This window comes from Schistocerca serialis, chromosome 9 (assembly GCF_023864345.2).
Source record: "Schistocerca serialis cubense isolate TAMUIC-IGC-003099 chromosome 9, iqSchSeri2.2, whole genome shotgun sequence".
Taxonomy (NCBI): Eukaryota; Metazoa; Arthropoda; class Insecta; order Orthoptera; family Acrididae; genus Schistocerca; species Schistocerca serialis.
The window spans coordinates 340484956-340498858 of record NC_064646.1 but is presented as its reverse complement, the minus strand read 5'-3'; the positions used below and the strand labels follow the sequence as shown (position 1 = coordinate 340498858).

General features: G+C 45.0%; 1 non-coding gene across 1 annotated transcript; it reads left to right on the top strand.

Moving 5' to 3' along the window:
- Positions 1 to 4187: 4187 nt before the first annotated feature.
- Positions 4188 to 4264, top strand: Trnas-cga (transfer RNA serine (anticodon CGA)). Its single transcript has one exon. It is a non-coding gene; the product is annotated as a tRNA-Ser (tRNA).
- Positions 4265 to 13903: the final 9639 nt, after the last annotated feature.

Sequence of the window (13903 nt, the reverse complement as noted above, 5' to 3'; positions counted from 1 at the left end):
TGCCCATGCAGTCTGCGGCCGAGCAACATTCCTCTTCGTTTGTTCTGAATTGTCCTTTGTAGACGATTTCCTTGAACCGCCTGGTCATTCGCTAGCAAGATCATCGGTTGGCACACATTTACTTCCCTTATTTTGTGTATCATGGACGACTGCACATCTTGCTTCAAAGTTTCTGCACCATTGCCGCACTTGCTGTCACGCTACACAGATACGTTACGCGTGAAATCAGGTGGACCCCTCAGCATGAAACACTCGAATGACAGCACGCACTCCACACTTACATGGGAGTCTCTATTGTTCTAAGCACCTTTACGTGTTCACTGTGCGCTCAGAACTGAAAAGTGCGACCTGCCGCGATCGCTGGGAATACTAGAGACACTGACCAATACATCTGAACAAATCTTCATCGGATTTTGACTGTGGTTTCATTTGGACCTCCGATCTAACCCTGAGATGAATAGCCCTGGTAACTTCTATACAAATTACGAAATCTGAAAAAGGTCATTCCCAGTGCTACTATTGTAGCAGAAGATACCCAGCACTGACAAATAATTTTATTCTATACAGATTCTTACGACATATGAACATATTTGAAGCTTCAACACACATGTTCCCGTGTTCATGGGCAGCAACTTGCCAATTTTCTTTTTTTTTTCTTTTTATTATTATCGTCTCTGTATACATTACTTTTCATGTCCCATAATTCTGATCGCAGATGTAGCACATTTACGAAAATCTGTCACTGTACTGATGAACAACTATGAAATATTAATGTAAACAATTGTTTATTATTTAAAAAACACTGCAAGTGACTGGTAATAAGAGGTATTGTCGATGGAAGTATACATCGAAAAGGTACGATGCTATTCGTTTATTAAGGTCCGATCGGTCGCGAAATGAGAAGCACAGTTAAAATCGTAAATGTTTTATTTGCAACAGTTTGCAATACTTTCTGACTACTTCTCCACACAGTCGCAGTTCCAACTTAGACATTTATAATAGCGTTGTACAACTTTCGAATACCCCCGTCATAGAAGACAGCCGCCAGTGCTTTTCACCAATTCCCTCAGCTGGTCTGCAGCTCGTTGTCTATGCCAAAATGCTTTCTTCACAGCCAGCGGTTTATGTGAGCAGAAATGAAAATCAGAGGGAAGCAAGTCCGGGCTGTATCGTGGGTGATCAACAACACCCGTCGAAAACGCTGCAGGAGCGTTCTCATTGCAGTTGCAGAGTGCGGCCGAGAATTAATCACGAAGAAGGGAATGTTGACAGTTAAGTTATGTGGGGTTGTGTGAAATCAGGAGAAATCTCTCAGCTGGGGCTCGTAGTTGGCGGGAGACACTATTTTATAGACATCTTTACGTGCGCACTGTGTACTCAGATTTGAAAAGAGCGACGTGACACGATCGACAGGCATACCAGAGGCACTGCGCAACACTGTGCAGAGCTTCATCGGATTTTCACTGTGGTTTCAATTTCGCGACCGACAACACGTTAATAGAGGAATAGCCGTCGTACATCATGTTGACGGTGTTTTGGGATGCTGAAGGTCCAGTTTTTTGTGATTATCTCGGAGAGCAGCGAACAATGAACAGCCAATACTACTCAGATTTGCTTTTAAACAAGGTGAAGCCAGCCATGAGAGAGAGATGTCGTGGATCTCAGAGGAGAGGTATGATTCTACAGCAAGACAACACACGTCCTCATATTGCTCAACTACGAATGAAACCATCGACAAAATGGGTTGGGAAGTACTGCCTCATCCCCCTTTGAATCCTGATGTAGCACCCAGTGATTTCCATTTGTTTGGTGCATTGAAGAAGGCATTACGTGGAAAGAGGTTCCAGGACAACGAGGACGTGAAAAGTTCGTTGGAAATTGGTTCAAACAACAAGATAAAGAGATCTTTGCAGCCGGAATAAAAAAGCGTGTAGCCCGTTGGAACAAGTGCATAAATGTTAAGGGGGATTATGTTGAAAAGTAGAAAAAGTATTATTTTGTAAAAATAAACGCTTTTTTACTCCTGACCAATTTGTCTCTTTAATTATTGAATGACCGTCGTATGAATCGGCAGTAGCCATAACTGACGGGTGACAGCCAGTCTGGTTGTAAGTGGTACACACTGTTTCATATGCGTAGCGGTCGTTCAATTCTTGGACGAATGGCTTCTAAACGATGTGTTCCAAACCGTGTTTGGTTCAAATGGCTCTGAGAACTATGGGACCGTCTGAGGTCATCAGTCCCCTAGAACGTAGAACTATTTAAACCTAACTAACCTAAGGACATTTGTTGCACGATTCTCGAACATATTCTCAGTTCGAATATAATGAATTTCCTTGAGACAGAGAAGTTACTGTCCATGCATCAGCACGGCTTTAGAAAGCATCGCTCCTGCGAAAAGCAACTCGCCCTTTTTTCACATGATATCTTGCGAACCATGGATGAAGGGTATCAGACGGATGCCATATTCCTTGACTTCCGGAAAGCGTTTGACTCGGTGCCTCACTGCAGACTCCTAACTAAAGTACTAGCATATGGGATTGGTTCCTAAATATGTTAGTGGCTCGAAGACTTCTTAAGTAATAGAACCCAGTACGTTGTCCTCGATGGTGAGTGTTCATCGGAGGTGAGTGTATCATCTGGAGTGCCCCAGGGAAGTGTGGTAGGTCAGCTGTTGTTTTCTATCTACATAAATGATCTTTTGGATAGGGTGGATAGCAATGCGCGGCTGTTTGCTGATGATGCTGTGGTGTACGGGAAGGTGTCGTCGTTGAGTGACTGTAGGAGGATACAAGATGACTTGGACAGAATTTGTGATTGGTGTAAAGAATGGCAACTAACTCTAAATATAGATCAATGTAAACTAATGCAGAAGAATAGGAAAAAGAATCCCGTAATGTTTGAATACTCCATTGGTAGTGTAGCGCTTGACACAGTCACGTCGATTAAATATTTGGGTGTAACATTGCAGAGCTATATGAAGTGGGACAAGCATGTAATGGCAGTTGTGGGGAAGGCGGATAGTCGTCTTCGGTTCATTGGAAGAATTTTGGGAAGATGTGGCTCATCTGTAAAGGAGACCGCTAATAAAACACTAATACGACCCATTCTTGAGTACTGCTCGAGCGTTTGGGATCCCCATCAGGTCGGATTGAGGGAGATCATAGAAGCAGTTCAGAGGCGGGCTGCTAGATTTGTTACTGGTAGGTTTGATCATAACGCGAGTGTTACGGAAATGCTTCAGGAACTCGGGTGGGAGTCTTTGGAGAAAAGGAGCCGTTCTTTTCGTGAATAGCTACTGAGGAAATTTAGAGAACCAGCATTTGAGGCTGACTGCAGTACAATTTTACTGCCACCAACTTACATTTCGCGGAAAGACCACAAAGATAAGATAAGAGAGATTAGGGCTCGTACAGAGGCATATAGACAGTCATTTTTCCTTTGTTCTGTTTGGGAGTGGAACAGGGACAGAAGATGCTAGTTGTGATACGAGGTACCCTCCGCCACGCACCGTATGGTCGATTGCACAGCGTGGATGTAGATGTAGATCACACACATCCATGCCCGAGGCAGGATTCGACCTGCGACCTGCTTCGAGACTGAAGTGCCTAGAACCGCTCGGTCACAGCGCCCGGCCAAATGGTATTTCAGCATTCTGGGTACGGTATTTATCGAGAATCAGTTCACGAGTTATAGTTCCGGAAGCAGTTCGCTTATTTAACAAAAAACAGAACTACGAAGCCCGATTTCTCATTTTCATGCTAACTTTTTCCCCTTGTGGACTGCAAATGCAAGCGAGCAGAACTCACCATCACTAGGTCGCTTTCGTGTAGTGCGCGGCGGCGCTCATCGTGTCCCAGTTCCAATAGGACTGTCACCATGAAGAATAAAAGTCATGGTTTATGATCTCAAAGTCACTTTATTTATTCAAAATAGTCTCCCCCTGAATCAGTACACAGCTGAAATCCTTTTGAAACAGTCACTGTAGTGAAACTTCCTGGCAGATTAAAACTGCGTGCCCGACCGAGACTCGAACTCGGGACCTTTGCCTTTCGCGGGCAAGTGCTCTATCCTTTCTTTCAGGAGTGCTAGTTCTGCAATGTTCGCAGGAGAGCTTCTGTAAAGTTTGGAAGGTAGGAGACGAGGTACTGGCAGAAGTAAAGCTGTGAGTACCGGGCGTGAGTCGTGCTTCGGTAGCTCAGTTGGTAGAGCACTTGCCCGCGAAAGGCAAAGGTCCCGAGTTCGAGTCTCGGTCGGGCACGCAGTTTTAATCTGCCAGGAAGTTTCCTATCAGCGCACACTCCGCTGCAGAGTGAAAATATCATTCTGGAAAGATCCCCCAGGCTGTGGCTAAGCCATGTCTCCGCATATCCTTTCTTTCAGGAGTGCTAGTTCTGCAAGGTTCGCAGGAGAGCTTCTGTAAAGTTTGGAAGGTAGGAGACGAGGTACTGGCAGAAGTAAAGCTGTGAGTACCGGGCGTGAGTCGTGCTTCGGTAGCTCAGTTGGTAGAGCACTTGCCCGCGAAAGGCAAAGGTCCCGAGTTTGAGTCTCGGTCGGGCACGCAGTTTTAATCTGCCAGGAAGTTTCATATCAGCGCACACTCCGCTGCAGAGTGAAAATCTCATTCCAGTCACTGTAGTACTTATTTTGAAAGTGCATTTAGTACTGCAGTACAGTTTTCTTGTATGTCCTTTCATTGCCAACTTCAGATTGAGGAACAACCAGAAGTCGGGCGGCCCAAATCCGACGGATAAGGCGGGCGATCCAGAAATATGGTCCGTTTGATGGCCAAAAACTCGCACCCGATCTTTGCTCTATGGGCTGGTATGTTGGCTTGGAGGAACGATCAGGAACCTGTCTCTCGATATTCGGGTCGAATTCGACCAATTATCGCCTGAGAACACAAAACTTACCACAAAACTTGTTGTTGGCTCGCTGCTCCACCGTCGTTTTCCGCGTGCCAGTCTCGTGCTGTTACACTCGTGGCCAGAACGCCTTCGAGAGCTTCTGCACGACTGTTGTTCAGACTTCAAGGATCATCAAGGCCGCGACTCGCAACGAGACAGCAATGCAGTCTGGAATTTCACACTGAGACACACTATGTAGAGTGTAGAGTGGGAGTATGAAATGATTCCACAAGACTGGAAAGATGCTTGTATTTCCAAGATCTATAAAGCCAAGGGTGACATATCAGACTGCAGCTCCCACAGGGGCATTTCTCTTCTCTCAGCAGCGGGAAAAGTCCTTGCCCACATAATTAACACCCGGTTAACACACTTTGCAGAAAAACTGTTACCAGAGACCCAGTGTGGCTTTCGCCCAAACAGAGGCACAGTGGATGCCATATTTGTTGTCAAACAAATGCAAGAGAAAAGCTTAGAGCAACATCGGCCTTTGTTCATGTGCTTTGCAGACCTGGAAAAAGCTTTTCATCGTGTCCCACGGGAAGCTCTCTAGATCATACTAAAGAAAACTGGGTGCCCTGACAAAATTGTCAGTTTGATTCGGCAGTTTCATGAAAACATGATGGCAAAAATCCGCCATGAGGACAAGCTCTCAGAACAGTTTCCCGTGACATGTGGTGTAAAACAAGGCTGGGTTCTGGCTCCCACACTCTACTCACTTTACTTCGCAGTTGTTAGACGCGACCAAAGCCTGTAGTAATCAAATTAGTCTCGACACAAGGACAGACAAAAGTGTCTTCAACATCTCTCTCCTCAGAACAAAAAGTCGCGTAACCAAACTCTCCATCTTAGAGATTCTCTACGCGGATGATGTATGCATGATGGCTAATTCTTGCGAAACTCTTCAGACTTACATAAATCTGCTAAATGCCTCCTGCAGAAGATTTTGCTTAGCCATTAACATCACTAAGACGCAAGTTCTCAAACAGCCACTCAGAGGTCTTAATGCAGATGACTCCAGTATTGAGATAAATAACAAACCCTTGCAAAATGTGTCAAATTTCAAATACCTGGGAAGCCAAATTAGAAGTGACAACAGCCTGACAACGGAAATCGCAGCGCGTATAGCCAGCGCAGCCTCAGTCTTCGGTAAGCTTAATGACCGAGTATGGAAATCACATGATCTCAAACTACAAACAAAAATTGCAGTCTCCAAAGCAGTAGTATTATCCACCTTACTCTATGCCTCGGAAATCTGGTGCTGTTACAAAGCTGACATTAAGAAGCTAGATAAATTTCATCTTCGATGTCTGAGATCAATTCTGCGCATCAAATGGGAAGACCGTGTCCCAAACACGGAGATCTTGCGCCGCGTGAAACTGGCTGGTATTGAAGCTTTAATAATGAAACATCATACGCATGGATGACAGTAGGCTACCTAAAGCGGTGTTCTACTCGCAGCTCTCGTGCGGGAAGAGGAGGAAAGGTGGTCAACACCTGCGATATAAAGACACCATTAAACGCCACCTTGCAGCCTGTGGCATTCCAAGCAACCGTTGGGAGGAGCTAGCATTGCGCCGATCGGAGTGGCGATCAACTGTACATAAGAGCATCGAACAATTCGAGCAAAAGCGTCTAATGAACCTGGATGCTAAAAGAGAGCTCCGAAAATCTCAGCTCAAGCCTGTCTACACGTATACTTACTACTCTGCTGGTCAACTTCACTGTGCTTCATGCAACAGGATATTCAAAGCGAAATTCGGATTCGCGAGCCACATCCGAGCCTACCACAACAAGGACAGAGAAGACTGACGGAGTCGCTGTCGCCGGACAAGGCGAGGAGGACATCATCATCATCATGTGGAGTAGCCCGGAAATGTTTTGCCGTAAACATAGTTAGGCAACAGTGGCTGGAAACGATACCGCACATGATTCGTGTAGCCGCATTTACGGGCTATATTGTCAGCAGAACGCAATTTTAATGGCCCCTGTGAACGTGCATGTACATGCGTGCAGCTCTGCGGACCCTACGTGCTGCTGCAGTCTACTTAAATACGGTGTCAGCACTGATGGAAGGCCGTCACGCAATCGACCAAACATTTTCCTCGAATTCGATCTCAAGAGCTTTACCTGGAAGGCTGCTCGCTCTCTCGGTTTATTATCAATATTCATGGCAGACCTGTCCACAATCCTGACTTCTTTCATAAAGAATAAAATCTTTTACATTGGCTCCCCTGTCAAAAAAACTATTTTTGGTGTAACCCTTGAGAGGAAGAATGATTCTTATTACTTAACTGACAGAAATGGAAGCAGTGGTTGGTAAGGGAGTGAGACAGGGTTGTAACTTCTCCCCGATGCTATTCAATCTGTATATTGAGCAAGCAGTAAAGGAAACAAAAAAAATTCAAAGTAGGTATTAAAATTCATGGAGAAGAAATAAAAACTTTGAGGTTTGCCGATGACATTGTAATTCTGTCAGAGACAGCAAAGGACTTGGAAGAGCAGCTGAACGGAATGGACAGTGTCTTGATAGGAGCATATAAGATGAACATCAACAAAAGCAAAACGAGGATGATGGAATGTAGTCGAGTTAACTCGGATTATGCTGAGGGAATTAGATTAGGAAATGAGACACTTAAAGTAGTAAAGGAGTTTTGCTATTTGGGGAGCAAAATAACTGATGATGGTCGAAGTAGAGAGGATATAAATGTAGACTGGCAATGGCAAGGAAAGGGTTTCTGAAGAAGAGAAATTTGTTAACATCGAGTATAGATTTAAGTGTCAGGAAGTCGCTTGTGAACGTATTTTTATGGAGTGTAGCCATGTATGGAAGTGAAATGTGGACGCTAAATAGTTTGGACAAAAAGTGAATAGAAGCTTTCTAAATGTGGTGCTACAGAAGAATGCTGAAGATTAGATGGGTAGATCACATAAGTAATGAGGAGGTATTGAATAGAATTGGGGAGAAGAGGAGTTTGTGGCACAACTTGACTAGAAGAAGCGATCGGTTTGTAGGACATGTTCTGAGGCATCAAGGGATCACCAGTTTAGTACTGGAGGGCAGCGTGGAGGGTAAAAATCGTAGAGAGAGACCAAGAGATTCAGATTCAGATTCAGAAGGATGTAGGCTGCAGTAGGTACTGGGAGATGAAGCACCTTACACAGGATAGAGTAGCATGGAGAGCTGCATCAAACCAGTCTCAGGACTGAAGAGCACAACAACAACAACAACAACAACAACTGACAGACACAATAGCCGAAAAATAAATAAATAAACAAATGTTGCTTTTCTGGCAAAATATACATTAATATTCACTGATGAGCTGAAACATTACTACCACTACACATCGAGATGTTAGATTACGTCTGGTGGCGTTGTACGCACATGACACGGTAAAGAAAGTATGTAAGCGGACCAGACACGGACAGGGCATCACCCAAGCTAGGATATAGGCCGTAAATTGGGAAATCCATGAAGATAGCGACTGTGACGTAGGGCAGATGATTATTATGCAGAGGCTGTGAACGAGTATACCGAAAACGGCGAAGCTGGTCGAATGTTCACCTGCTACTGTCGTGACCATTTACAGAAAAAGGTAGGTAGGGCAGTGAAACCACCACTAGGCGCTGAATTGTTAGACGTCCGCCGGCCGCGGTGGCCGTGCGGTTCTAGGCGCTGCAGTTCGGAACCGTGGGGCTGCTACGGTCGCAGGTTCGAATACTGCCTCGGGCACGGATGTATGTGATGTCCTTAAGTTAGTTCGGTTTAAGTAGTTCTAAGTTCTAGGTGACTAATGACCTAAGATGTTAAGTCCCATAGTGCTCAGAGCCATTTGTTAAACGTCCACGATTTTTCACGGAACATGGGGTTCGGAGACTTGTCTGCTCTGTAAAGTAGGACATATGGTTCCAGAATGAGATTTTCACTCTGCAGCGGAGTGTGTGCTGATACGAAACTTCCTGGCAGATTAAAACTGTGTGCTGGACCGAGACTCGAACTGATTCTGGAAACATCCCCCAGCCTGTGGCTAAGCCATGTCTCCGCAATATCCTTTCTTTCAGGGGTGCTAGTTCTGCAAGGTTCGCAGGAAAGCTTTGGAAGGTAGGAGACGAGGTACTGGCAGAAGTAAAGATGTGAGGACGGGCCGTGAGTCGTGCTTGGGTAGCTTAGTTGGTAGAGGACTTGCCCGCGGAAGGTAAAGGTCCTGAGTTCGAGTCTCGGTCCGGCACACAGTTTTAATCTGCCAGGAAGTTTCAGGATAGGTGGTAATCTGCGCCATCTCTGCCGAAAGAGCACAATGCTGGTCTATGCACAAAAGTTTCGGAGCACGCCGTTCATTGTACACTGCTGAACACGGGTATGTGCAGCTGACGGGCCCTACGTGTTCACATATTGACGCAACGACATCGTCAGTTACGATTGCAGTGGGCATGGGATCATTGGGGTTCGATCGACGATCAATGGAAACATGTTGGCTCTTCACATTTTTGCTACTGTATTGAGTCGAATGATTAGAGCGATTAAGGTAGTTAAATGTAAGTGTTTAACAGTAATGAAGTTAGTTAAAATGCGTAGGAATATTGGGAGCCAGAAGTCGTATGTGTGTATCACTCTGTCGTGCAGCCCGGTGGTATGGTACCATGATGCTCGTGGGTCGGTAGAGCGCCGGTATAAGCAACATGAAGGAGAACACTGTGTCACCAGCCTGTGGAGGACATAACAAGACGCAGCACTCCGGATGCCTGGGTGGCAACATCAAGGGCATTAATCGGGTCAGTTGCGCCCGACGAGCAACGCCAGAACACTCTACGGACCTACTGGCAGGAAGAACGCAAATATCAGCAGCGGAAAGCCGTATTTAAGGATCGGCAGCCAGTTCGTCATCACCGACAATCGTGAGGCGTTGGAGAGACGCGAGGCTGTGTCACTCGCCGCGCCAGCATTTATTATTATTATTATTATTATTATTATTACACTACTTGCCATTAAAATTGCTACACCACGACGTGCTACAGACGCGAAATTTAACCGACAGGAAGAAGATGCTGTGATATGCAAATGATTGGCTTTTCAGAGCATTCACACAAGGTTGGCGCCGGTGGCGACACCTACAACGTACTGACATGAGGGAAGTTTCCAACCGATTTCTCATACACAAACAGCAGTTGACCGGCATTGCCTGGTGAAATGTTGTTGTGATGCCTCGTGTAAGGAGGAGAAATGCGTACCATCACGTTTCCGACTTTGATAAAGGTCGCATTGTAGCCTATCGCGATTGCGGTTTATCGTATCGCGACATTGCTGCTCGCGTTGGGCGAGATCCAATGACTGTTAGCAGAATATGGAATCGGTGGGTTCAGGAGGGTAATACGGAACACCGTGCTGGATCCCAACGGCCTTGTATCACTAGCAGTCGAGATGACAGGTATCTTATCCACATGGCTGTAACGGATCGTGCAGCCACGTCTCGATCCCTGAGTGAACAGATGGGGACGTTTGCAAGACAATCACCATCTGCACGAACAGTTTGACGACGTTTGCAGTTACGCTTAACGCTGCATCACAGACAGGAGCGCCTGCGATGGTGTACTCAACGACGAACCTGGGTGCACGAATAACAAAACGTCATTTTTTCGAATGAATCCCGGTTCTGTGTACAGCATCATGATGGCAGCATCCTTGTTTGGCGACATCGCGGTGAATGCACATTGGAAGCGTGTAATCGTCCTCGCCATACTGGCGTATCACCCGGCGTGATGGTATGGGTGCCATTGTTTACACGTCTCGGTCACCTCTTATTCGCATTGACGGCACTTTGAACAGTGGACGTTTCAGATGTTTTACGACCCGTGACTCTACCCTTCATTCGATCCCTGTCCAATGAATACCTGTTTATCATCCGCATTTCTTCTTGGTGTAGCAATTTTAATGGCCAGTAGTGTATTATTATTATCCTCATCATTAGTGCCACTGATCAGACACTAAGCGTTGGAATCCTGAAGTCTTTCAATTTCTGCCATTTCAGAAACGTATTAATTGATTCATGTCGCTAGGGAGAAGAGTCATTTAGAGCAAAAATGTTTTGCAACAACTGTGTGCCCTCACATTTACGAGAAGAAGTTGTGGGTGTCACTCGGCATTGACAATTGCTTCATATTTCCATAAATATAAGTCGTTAGAATCAAGTAATACCAGTTGTTTCCTTGATTCACTAGTTCGTGGTTTAATAAAACGCCTACAAAAACTAAAATCAATTATCTTGTGTCATTATAAAAATGAAAGTGGAAAGGGAAATTCTTTTATCTCTTCTTTTCTCTCTAAAGTTTATTTAATTGCTAATGTTGAAGACGGGGGGTGAGGGGGGGTGTCGTGTTGTGGGTGTGGTGTCGTCTGCTGAACGCGATCTCATACAAATGTTGGTACCTCACGATGGCACCACAAGTAAAGACATTCGCTGCCCGACGCGTAAATGAATCGCAGACTTCGGCGCAGACACGCCCCCATATACTATTTTGCGCTGCCGCATCCGGAAAGTTACTTGGTATCTGAGTGCTGTCCAGCTCTCCCCACACTCTACGTAATCGCTCAGTCTCTCTGTAATCAGCAACCACTCGCAGTCATCGCTCACTATGACAGTATCGTCATATCACAGAATACCATGACAGAAAACTCTGTCTCAATTCCTCTTTCATAGAATTTTTCAAATGACTACCAACAGATCTTGCACAAGAAGACAACTTTTCTTCAGTAAAACACCTTTCCTTCTCTCTCCCACTCTGTTAATCGATAATTTCATACCAGCCTCGTCCATCCAACCTGTGGTGTCACCGCCAGACACCACACTTGCTAGGTGGTAGCCTTTAAATCGGCCGCGGTCCGCTAGTATACGTCGGACCCGCGTGTCGCCACTGTCAGTGATTGCAGACCGAGCGCCACCACACGGAAGGTCTAGAGACTTCCTAGCACTCGCCCCAGTTGTACAGCCGACGTTAATAGCAATGGTTCACTGACAAATACGCTCTCATTTGCCGAGACGATAGTTAGCATAGCCTTCAGCTACGTCATTTGCTACGACCTAGCAAGGCGCCATTATCAATAGATATTTAACTTGTGATGCCTGTACCGTCAGACCGATGTACACCACTTATGGATTAAAGTTAAGTATTACATCAACTACGTACTTTATTTGCTACTATTAATTCCCTTAACTGTTCCACACCTCGCGCCAGCCTGCGTGAGCTTAAGCGCGTGCCTTTCGGCTTCCTCTCATAGTGACTTGGCTGTCTTGCCAAGTCACAACACAACCCTTGTCATGTACATGAACAACACCTGGCGGTATTTCAGAAGGTTTTGGCTTTGTTTTGTGCTTGAAAATGATTATTGGAGTAAATTTAGTACCGTCATTACAACATGAAAGGACAACACTGTAGAGCATTTTTCATGTCTACTTGTTTTTATAGCTACAGTATTAGCACCTTTCATGGCAACAGTTTTGTTACTCGGCACATCAAATGTCAGAGGGGTTCCATCTACATTCGCTATTTGGCTGGTTTTCTTTCGATGTTGAATAATAAAGCGATGGAAACAAAATATTTTCTGTTTGTACTCTTGTGGCATTTTCTGAGATATTTTGGTTTTGGTTCGCATGCTTAGTCCCTGACGCTTCATAAACCTGTAACACCAATAACTTCCACACTGTTAAGTCCCACAGTAGCGCTAATTTACGAGCAGGTACTTGGATTATTTTTGTGTTAATTCCAACGCAATTTTGACTATGTCCTTGAATCCATTTCAATACGTCATCTTCTAGATTTAAGCATTTTGGATTCAGTCCTGTATTTGCACAGTCAATCTTCCCTTTTTTTCAGTTCTTCTTTAATAGCCCTCCAATCGCGAATGGTTATTTCTATCGGTGGAGAGCCGTAACGTCGCTCAGATGTTATATTTCCATATTCTTTTGCATATTCTACTACTTTCAATTTATGGTCCGCATTAGATGAATATACCGACAACACAAATCACTTTCGGTTCAAGTTCATTGGCACCGTAGGCTGCAGTGATACATCATTGGCTAGACAGTATTCTGGGTTTGTGATGGCGGGGCGGGAGGCAGGCATTGTTAACAAGCTTGTGAAACGCCGCCAACTCACGTTCGTCGCATCGGTGCACTGCTGCTGCACGTTGGATCCAATGTTGCCAGATAGAGATAGGTTTCTCGCGGCATCGAATATATGACCATTTTAAGACTGGCGGAAATTTTGAATCAAACACTGGACATTTTTATGTTAATTACGTGTATAAGATGCAGCTGAATTTTGGGGACAATTTTTCGAAGGAAAAATTACGTCCAATAGTCCGTAAAATACTGTATTAAACTCAGACTTGGTTTGACTCTCAGAACCAAACTATTATCCTACAACTGATCCTGATTAGGAGACCCTTTACAAACAAATATAAACTCTGCATTCCTAATTTGTTTATCTCATTGTGTCGGCGTTCCACTGCAAAGGGGATGCCGACTCTTTTTGTTTAAATATTAAATATGCGAGTATTTTGATCTGCGGTTATCACTTACGATTTACGTGCATTGCACTGAGCTCGTCACAGATGAGCTAAAGGCAGATTAGACAGACCAAGAAAGTTAGGCAGGGCAGGAATTGTCCAACATTCTCAGGGGACTGATCCTAGGCCACTTTACTGGTGCTGCACGTGCACTGTCTTAGACCCTTCGTGCGTCCAGGTTCGGAAAGGAGGGAATGTGAACAGCAGCATCAAAGGTAGCATCCCCCAGCCGATGGCCAGACCGTCAGAAACAGAAAGTGTTTCGTAGTGGAATACGAGGTGCGGCTAGAAAAAAACCGGACTGATGCTGGAAAAAACATTTATTTACAATTATTTACAATTTCATGTTATCTCCTTCAATGTACTCTCCTCCTCGGTCTCTACACCGCTCCATACGAATTTTCCACTGTTCATAGCAATGCTGCAGATCATTTTC